Source organism: Leopardus geoffroyi, chromosome C1 (assembly GCF_018350155.1).
Source record: "Leopardus geoffroyi isolate Oge1 chromosome C1, O.geoffroyi_Oge1_pat1.0, whole genome shotgun sequence".
Taxonomy (NCBI): domain Eukaryota; kingdom Metazoa; phylum Chordata; class Mammalia; order Carnivora; family Felidae; genus Leopardus; species Leopardus geoffroyi.
In genome coordinates, this window is record NC_059328.1 from 85,609,211 (window position 1) to 85,619,863 (window position 10,653).

Below are 10,653 nucleotides of genomic sequence, written 5' to 3' on the forward strand. Positions count from 1 at the left end.
AAATAGAATTGTGGAGACTTTGATTACACTTATCTTTGATTACACTTACTCAAGATAATGAAATATTGTTTTCCAAAATGGTGGTGCAAAATACACAGTAGCTGTTTAAGGGAATACCCATAATTTCTGATTTGATATTGTCACACTTAAACAGAATCAATATTTTTCCCAACTTAGTAGTTGTAAACAGGTATCATGGTCTTAGTTTGAAGTTCCCTAATTGTTAATAAGGTTGGACACATTTTCATATGTTCATCAATCATCCTTGAAGTGCCTGCTCATGTTTTTAGCTTATTTTTTCACTATTGTGTACATATATTTTTCTTATTGATTTGTGTGGGATTTATTTATATATTTTAAATTATAATGCTCTTTCATGTATATGTGTTTTTGGTGTCTTCTTCCTTGTCTTTGCTCTTTTGAAACTGTGTTTGGTGTACAGAGTGTTTCCCTTTTTTTTTTTAAGTTTATTTATTTATTTTGAGAGACAGAGAGAATGTGCACGCAGGCAGGCACATGCACACACACACGAGTGGGGAGGGGGGAGAGAGAGAGAGAGAGAGAGAGAGAGAGAGAGAATCTCAAGCAGGCTCTGTGCTGTCACACAAATGTGGGGCTCGAACCCACAAACTGTGAAATCATGACCAGAGCCAAAGCCAAGAGTTGGACACTTAACCGAGTCACCCAGGCACCTCTGGAATTCTTCCTTTTCATCATTGATTGCATCAGTCTTTTTCTGTATGGTTAGTGCTTTTTCTGTCTTGAGAAATACTTCTCAATCCAAACGTCCTAAGGTAGTCTGCTCTATTTCCTTCACATTTAAATCTTTTGTTTTGTTTTGTAATTTTAAAATTGAAATGTTATTCACATACCATGAAATTCACCTCTTTTAAGTGATTTTTAGTATATTCACAAAGTTGTGCAACCATTACCAGTATCTAATTCCAGAACATTTTCACCACCACCAAAAGAATTAATAATATCTTTCCATTCTGGAAATCCCATCCCTCCACCCCCTCTAAACCCCTGACAACTAATAACAGGTCCATAATTTTGCCTATTCTGACATTTTATTTCATATAAATGGAATCGTACAATACGTATTATTTTGTGACTGGATTCTTTCACTTAGCATAAAGTTCTCAAGGTTCATCTATTATTCCTTTTAATGGCTCAATGACATTTCACTGTATGGATATAACATATTTTTGTTTATCCACTCATCAGTTGATAGACATTTGGGTTGTTTCCATTTTAGAGCTATTATTCATTAAGATTCATTATTATTCATAACAATCATAATGAACATTCTTGTACAAATTTCTTTTTCTTCTTGTACAAGTTTTTGTGTGGACATGTTTTCATTTTCTTTCACTTATCATTTTATTTTATTTCAAATTCCACCTAAGAGTGGAATTGCTAGGTAACATGATAACCCTATGTTTAACTTTATGAGGAAATGCCAGACTGTTTTCCAAAATGGTTGCACCATTTCATATACCCACTAGCAGTGTATGAAGGTTCTGGTTTCATGCCCTCACCGACACTTATTATTATTGGTCTTTTTTATTATAGCCATACTAGTGGGTGTGAACTTATACTTCATTTTGGTTTTGATTTGCATTTCCCAATGAAAAATGATGTTAAGCATCTTTTCATGCACTTATTGGCCATTTGTATATCTTCTTTGGAGGAATGTCTATTCAAATTCTTTGTCCATTTTAAATTGATTGTCTTTTTATTTTTGAGTTGTAAGGGTTCTTTATAAATTCTAGATACTAGACTTTTATCAGATATATGATTTATAAATATATTCTCCCATTCTGCAGTTTGTCTTTTCACTTTATTTTTTTTTTAATGTTTATTTTTGAGACACACACACACACACACACACACACATAAAGTGGGAGCAGAGAAGGGGCAGAGAGAGAAGGCGACAGAATCCAAGGCAGGCTCCAGGTTCTGAGATGTCAGCACAGAGCCCAGTGAGAGTACAAACCCATGATCTGTGAAATCATGACCTGAGCCGGAGTCAGACACTTAACCCGACTGAGCCACCCAGGCGCCCCTCTGTCTTTTTACTTTCTTGATGGTATCCTTTGAAGCACAAAAGTTTTTAATTTTAATTAAATTGAAGTCCAATTTATCTATTTTTTTCTTTAACTATTGGTATTTTTGGTGTCATATCTTGGAAACCTTTAATCCAAAGTCAATGAAGATTTACATCTATGTTTTCTTTTAAGAGTTTTATAGTTTTAGGGACACTTGATTGGCTCAGTCAGAAGAGCATGTGACTTTTGATCTTGGGGTGATGAGTTTGAGCCCCATGTTGGGTGTAGAGATTATTTAAATAAAAATGAAACTTGAGTGTAGGACTGTCAGGGCCGAGACTTGTCCTCTGCCCGCAGCAGCCATGAGCACCCCAGCAGTGCCCCGGGAGCTACAACTGCCCCCGAGCCAGAGGGCCCAGCCCGAGTTCAGAGAACAAAGAAGACAGAAACTCAAGGAACATATGTTAAAAATAAAAATGTTTTTTGCATACAAGGAGGAAAATCACATATCCAGTAGAGACCAGAAAGTGATGACCTCTGAGGGCCAGGTCCGTGAAGAGACAAAAGTTCTGAAATTTAAAACAAAAATGGCTGGTAAAGAAAATGTCAGTAGACCTCCCGGGAACAAAAATAATATAACAATGGAAAAAAATTGTATTCCTTTAAGGCCTTCTAATGAACTAACCAATTCAACTATAGCAATTGATACACCTAATTCTGAGGATAATAATCAAACTGGGCAGTTAGTACCAATTAAAGATGACCCTCCAGGTCAACACATGACATTAAGCCAGTGTTTCATCTTAAAAACAACAATAAAAAGAAACAAATAATGACAGAAAAACCAAAGCAAGATGCTAACATGTCCAAGAAGCTTGTGCTTGGATCTTACCGTGGCCAAATTGTTCAGTCTAAGATTAATTCATTTAGAAAGCCTCTACAAGTCAGAGATGAGAGTTCTGCAGCAATAAAGAAACTTTCGACTACAGTCCCTAAAGCTACAGAGCCTCTGCGCACAAACAGCAGCAGTGTGACAGTGAAAAGCGATAGAGCCTCTAAAGTGACGACTACCACTAAACTTGTGAGCACTACAATTCAGAACAGACAGCTTCTGCGACCTCCTATTAGAAGTCACCGCGACAATGCTCAGGACGCTGTGAGACCAGGCATCAGTAGAAGCTTGGCCAACGTTACGATTCAGAAAGGGCCTCGAGAGAAAGAGTTAGTACAATTAAACACAGTTTCATCTAGTGCCAAAACTGGTTCTCAGGATATAGAAAGAAAGAAGACACTCACAAGAAGCGTGAAGTCTGAAATCGTAGCCAGGCCTGTTTCGTCTTCTAACACCAAACTGATAGAAAAGTCGAAAAACGTTGACCCTCACAGGCATACAATAGCAAAAACAACTATTGTTAGAGCAGCTCAGCCCAAAGAAACAGCAGAAGAGAGAAAAGCTCGTCTGAGTAAGTGGAAAGCTGGCAAAAGGAAAGTCCTGAAAAGGCCTCCTAGCTCAGGAGTTACCCAGCCTGAACCTGAAGGGCAACATGAAAACCCAGTTGGGTCCTTTTGGACTACCATGGTAGAAGAAGATGAACAAAGATTATTTACCGAAAAAGTGAACAAGACATTTTCTGAATGCCTAAACCTTATTAGTGAGGGATGCCCAAAAGAACAAATATTGGTCATACTGAATGACCCGATTAAAAATATTCCAGATGCCAAAAAGCATGTTAAATATTGGATATGCCTTGCACATATTGAACCACTCACAAGTCCTATTGAAAACATTATCACAATCTATGAGAAAGCCATTCTGGCAGGCGCTCAGCCTATTGAAGAGATGTGACATACCATTGCAGATATTCTGACAATGAGGAGTCAAGAAAAAGTTAAATACGGAGAAAATATTGAGGAGGCTTGTGCAACCAAGGAATATATCCATGAAGTCAACACTGAAGATAGCGGGGTTAATCTAGAGTCAGGAAAACCAGAAATGGAAAAGAAAACTAGAAATGTGGTATTTCAAGATGATGAAAAAAAGCAAGATGACAAAACAAAAGATTCAACCAATGATGTTAAAACCCCCAGTACAGAAACCAGGGGGAGTTGCTTAATTAAATATAATGTGCCTACTACACCATACCTACAAAGTGTAAAAAAGAAGATACAGTTTGACAATACAGATTCTACATTTAAAGAGCTAAAGTTTCTAACACCAGTGAGACGTTCTCGACGTATTCAAGAGAAGACTTCTAAATTGCCAGATATGTTAAAAGACCATTATCCTTGTGTGTCTTTATTGGAACAATTAACAGAGTTGGGAGGTGAAACTGATGCTTTCGTATGCCGTCCCAATTCAGCACTATGCCCGATGTTCTCAGAGCCTGGAACAGCAGAAGAGAAATAAAGTGATGATGAGAAATGGGGGGAAAAAATGAAACTTAAAAAAAAAAGAGTTTTATACTTTTAGTTCTTACAGTTAAGCCTTTGATCCATTTTAAGTTAATTTTCATATATGGTGTGAGATAGTCTTTAAACCATCTTGAAATAGTTTTCGTGTATGGTGTGAGATAGAAATCCAATTACATTTTTTCCTTATGGTTAATCCATTGTTCCAGCACCATAAACTAAAGAATTCCTCCTTTTCCACAGATCTGCTATCTCATCTGTTTAGAAATCTAGTTCTGGGCACTAAATAGTGCCAGATAGTCTATTTGTCTATCACTGCGCTAATCTCACATTATCTTAATTACTTTATAGGAATTCTGGATTTTGAGAGGACAAGTGTCTTCAACCTCATTCTTTTTTTTTTTTTTTTTTAACGTTTATTTATTTTTGAGACAGAGAGAGACAGAGCATGAACGGGGGAGGGTCAGAGAGAGAGGGAGACACAGAATCTGAAACAGGCTCCAGGCTCTGAGCTGTCAGCCCAGAGCCCGACGCGGGGCTCGAACTCACGGACCGTGAGATCATGACCTGAGCCGAAGTCGGACGCCCAACCGACCAAGCCACCCAGGCACCCCAACCTCATTCTTTTTAAAGTTATTCTTGCCCTTTTGTTCTTTCATATAAATTTGAGAATCTGCAATTCAATCTCCTTAAAAAAGTCCTGTGGGCATTTGGTTGAAATTGCATTGAAACTATATTTTTGGGGCGCCTGGGTGGCTCAGGTCATGATCTCACAGTTTTGTCAGTTCGAACCCCGCATCTGTCTCTGCACTGGCAGCTCGGAGCCTGCTTGGGATTCTCTCTCTCTCCCTCTTTCTCTGCTTTTCCCCTGCTCATATTGTCTCTGTCTCTCTCAAAATAAATAAATAAATAAACTAAAAAAAAAACAAAACCCTGTATTTTCAATACTGTATCTAAAGATTCTTTGAGGTTTTCCATGTAGGTAGTCATATCACCTATGAATAATGATGGTGTGTTTGCCTGTCCAATTTTCTGTCTTTTATCTTTTCCTTGTAGAATCTGGCCAGACTTTCACCATCTGTTGAAAAGAAGCCATAATCGTGGGCATTCTTATCTTGTTCCTGATTTTAAAAGGAAGATGCCTAATGTTTTTACTTTTTAGAAATCATACATATTCTCAATTGTCTCATTTATATCATAAATTCTTTATTTTATTTACAGTTTGTTTGAATCAAGTTCCAGATATTACCATCAAAAATTTTTTCACGCAATTTGCTTGTTGAAGAAAATGGGTTTATTTCTTGAGCCAGTTTTAGTAAGTTCTATTTTTCAAAGAATTTGTCTATATCATTTAAGTTTCAAATTAATTGGCAAAAAGTTGTTCAGGGTATTCTCCTACTTTAAAAAAAAGGTCTGTTGGGGCACCTGGGTGGCTCAGTCGGTTAAGCGTCCAACTTCAGCATGGGTCATGATCTCAAGGTTCATGAGTTTGAGCCCTGCATCCGGCTCTGTGCTGACAGCTCAGAGCCTGGAACCTGCTTCAGATTCTGGGTATCCCTCTCTCTCTGCCCCTCCCCCACTCACACTCTGTCTCTCAAAAATAAACATTAAAAATTTTTTTTCTTAAAAAAGGTCTCTTGTATCTATAATTAGGTGCTCTCTTTTTAGTTTAGTTTAGTTTAGTTTAGTTTAGTTTTGTTTTTGGAGTAAGCTCCACACCCAATGTGGGGCTTGAACTCACAACCCTGAGATCAAGAGTCAGATGCTCTACCAACTGAACCACACAGGTGCCCCCTTTTCTTTTAAAATATTGTGTATTTGTACTTTCTTTTTTGAGCAGTCTTATTAGAAGTTTGCCAATTTTATCAGTTCTTTTATTTATTTTATTTTATGTTTTAACATTTATTTATTTTTGAGAGACAGCATGAGCAAGGGAGGAGAAGAGAGAGAGACACACACAGAATCTGAAGCAGGCTCCAAGCTCTGAGCTGTCTGCATAGAGCCCCACACAGGACTTGAACTCACAAACTGTGAGATCATGACCTGAGCTGAAATCGATGCTTAACCGACTGAGCCACCCAGGCGCCCCTAAGTTCTTTTAAAGAATGACGTTTATTTTGTAATGTTTTGCTTTGTGCTTTTATCTTTATTAACTCCTTTCTACTTTCTTAGTACTTATTTTCTTTTTCTTTATTCTTTTATTTTTTTTCTTTTCAAATATTTACTTAAATTCTAGTTAGTTAACATACAGTGCAATATTGGTTTCAGGAGTAGAATTCAGTGATTCATCACTTACATAGAACACCCAGTGCTCATTATAACAAGTGACATCCTTAATCACCCATCTAGCTTCCTTAATCCCCCAACAATGTCCCTCCATCAACCTTCAGTTTGTTCTCGATCTTTAAGAGTCGTTTTTCCTTTTTTCCTCCCTTTCCATATGTTCATCTGTTTTGGTTCTTAAATTTACACATATGAGGGAAACCATATGGTATGTGTCTTTCTCTGACTGACTTATTTTGCTTAGCATAATATACTCTAGCTCCATCCACGTTGTTGCAAATGGCAAGATTTCATTCTTTTTTATGGTTGAGTAATATCCTGTTGTATATATATATATATATATATATATATATATATATATATACCACATCTTCTTTATCCATTCATCAGTTGATGAACATTGGGGCTTTTTCCATAGTTTAGCTATTGTTTATAATGGTGCTGCAAACATTGGGGTGCATGTACCCCTTTGAATCTATATTTTGGTATCCTTTGGGTAAATACCTACTAGTGCAATTACTGGACTGCAGGGTAGTTCTTTTTTTTTTAATTTTTTTTTAATATTTATTTTTGAGAGAGACACAGAGTGCGAGTGGGCAGAGACAGAGTGGGAGGGGCAGAGACAGAGTGGGAGGGGCAGAGACAGAGGGAAACACAGAATCCGAAACAGGCTCCAGGCTCTGAGCTGTCAGCACAAAGCCTGACGCAGGGCTGGAACTCACAAACCGCCAAGATCAAGACCTGAGCTGAAGTTGGACGCTTAACCAACTGAGCCACCCAGGCACCCCAGGGTAGTTCTATTTTTAATTTTTGAGGAAACTCCATACTGTTTTCCAAAGTGGCTGCACCAGTTTGCATTCCTACCAGCAGTGTAAGAGGGTTCTCTTTTCTCCACATCCTTGCCAACACCTGTTGTTTCATGTGTTGTTAACTGTAGCCATTTTGACAGGTGTGAGGTGGTATATCATCACCTCATCATCATTTTGATTTGTATTTCCCTGATAATGAGGGATGTTAAGCATCTCTTCATATATCTGTTAGCCATATACCTGGATGTCTTCTTTGGAAAACTGTCTATTCATGTCTTCTGCCCATTCTTCACTGGGTTATTGGGTTTTTCGGACTTACTTTCTAATTCTTTTTTTGGACTTAAGTGGACTTTCAGCCTCTCTTGTATTCTAATAGTAATATTTAATGAAAAAAAATTCTTTTGAAGTACTGGTTTCATTGCATTCCTTAGATTTTAATATGTAGATCTTTCATTTTGGGTCACTCTTAACTACTTTAACATTTTTCTATTAACATTTCTTCTTTTATCCATGATTTAATTACAAGTGTTTGTAAATTTATAAACATGTGTTTTTTGCTTGTTTTGCTTGTCTTTTTTGGAATGACTTTCTAATGAAATTCCATTTTGGTTTGGGAATGTCACCTGTATGGTAGAAAATCTTTGGACATTGTTTAGATTTGCTTTGCGACTTAGTCATTTTTTATGTTTCAGGAGTTCTGTAAGAAAATATGTAATCTATAATAATTGATTGAAGAATATATATTGAAATATATATGTATATAATACATAACTGCCATTAAATCAAGCTTATTAGTTGTTTTGTTCAAATCATCCTTATCTTTTCTAAATTTTCATCTGCTTGATCTAGGGCACACAAAGTTTTGAATATTTATATTTTCCTAGTGAATTCAACCTTTTATTTTGTAGTGATTTTTTTTGTCAATGATAATGCTTAAAGTCTAATTTATCATCAATATAGCTATATCAGCACTCTTTTAGTTGGTATTTATCTGGTGCATCTTTTCCATCTTTTTTATTTTCAACTTTTAATAATCCTTAATATTTTAAGTGTATCTCTTGTAAATGGGAATATTTTTTATAAAATTACAATCTCTGGCTTTCAACCAGAAAATTACTTTATAGTTTCACTTCTATTAATTGTATATATGAAATTATTTCTACTTTATTGCCTTAGTGCTTTCTTTATTTCCTGCTTTTTTATGCTGATCTAAGCGTTTTTTTTCTTTTTTAAAAATTGAAGTGTATCTTTCCTTAGTTCATTCTTCCTTTCAGCTGATTTAGAAGTTATACACAATGTTACTTTATTGATTACTCTTGAAATTTTAGCTTGCATACTTATCTTGAAGTCTTAAATCAATTTATGTTTTAACTTGTATGCCCAAAGGAGACCTTAGAATTCTGTGCCTCCATCCACCTCTTGACTTACACCCTTTTGTTGTCTGGTGTGATTTAAAAAAAAAAAAATTTAAATGTTATTTATTTTTGAGAGAGAGTGATAGAGAGAGAGAGAGAGAGAGAGAGAGGTAGAGAGAGAGAGAGGGTCAGAGCATGAGCAGGGGAGGAGCAGAGAGAGGGAGACACAGAATCCGAAGCAGGCTCCAGGCTCTGAGCGGTCAGTATAGAGCCCATCGTGAGGCTTGAACCCACAAACTGTGAGATCATGACCTGAGCTGAAGTTGAACACTTAACTGACTGAGCCACCCAGGCACCCCTGTCTGGTGTTATTTCATGTAATGTTTTTTTTTAGAAAATTGACATGTTTACAATTTTTTTGTTTGTCTTTCCTTCTTATATGTCAGACTTTCTCTTTGAGGTAATTTTTCTTTCTGAACAATAATTTTGCTGGGGACTCAATTCTATGTTGATGGTTATTTTCTGTCAGCATTCTGAAGGTATGACTGTTTTTTTTTTATTATTTTTTTAATTTTTATGTAAGCTCTATGCCCAACATGAGGCTTGAATTCACAACCCTGAGATCAAGAGTCACACGCTCTACCCAACTGAGCCAGCCAGGAACCCCAATCCATTGTCTTTTTTATTTCCATTGTTCTGTTGAGGAATTTGTTTTCAGCTTAAATGTCTTTTCTCCGTAGATAATTGCAAATACCCAGGATCTAACCCAACTCTACCACTTGTTTGTTACGTCTGTCACTTTGGCATGTCACTTTGATTCCCTAGGTCTCAATTTCTAATTGTGGTGAACATGAACACAGAAAATGTATATGAAAGCATTACCTAAATGCTTATTATTATTTACTCTTGCCTGGCTAGTTTTAACATCTTGTTCACTTCCTCCTACCACTGGAAGTAGTTGGGATGAGAGAAATGGATCACAGTTAGGATTTCATAGCAAAGTTAGAAATGAAGAAAGAAGGCCAAGGATTCTGAGAAGGTTAAGCTTCTGCAATAGGATCTAAGATGTCAAATAGGAGTAGAGCTTTTCTATCCCATTCCCACTGCTACTGCCTTCCTTCAAATTCTTATTATCTCTTGCCTAGATTATTACACCCTTGTCATTTTTCTCGTCAGGTTTTTAGCCCTATTTTACCCTCCATATATTGCCAAAGCCAACAATCTAAAATGCAGGTATTAGTACTTCCCTGATTAATATCTTTAACGTTTATTTATTTTTGAGACAGAGAGAGACAGAGCATGAACGGGGGAGGGGCAGAGAGAGAGGGAGACACAGAATCGGAAGCAGGCTCCAGGCTCTGAGCCATCATCAGCCCAGAGCCCGACGCGGGGCTCGAACTCACGGACCGTGAGATCGAGACCTGAGCTGAAGTCGGACGCTTAACTGACTGAGCCATCCAGGCGCCTCTTCCCTGATTAATATCTTGTGGCAAGTCCCTCATATTGCAATGTCCCAGATTAGGTTAAATACATGGAATATGTGTCCCCAGAATGTCTCTGTCACAAAAGTAGTAGACACAACTTGTTAGGGTTAGTAGACAATGGTGTTTACATCAGATCACTAGGTTCATACTCAGTCTTCTAGTTAACAACTGTGAGGACTTGTAGCAAATTGTTTAACAAATGCACTGGTAAAACAGAGGTAAAAATAGTAGTACTTCAACAGGTTGTGAATGCATGCAGTGG

The 10,653-nt window shown here is 37.0% G+C and overlaps 1 pseudogene; it reads left to right on the forward strand.

The window, feature by feature from the left end:
• The first annotated feature begins 2,341 nt into the window (after positions 1-2,341).
• LOC123600034 lies at positions 2,342-4,474 on the forward strand (annotated as a pseudogene).
• Positions 4,475-10,653: the final 6,179 nt, after the last annotated feature.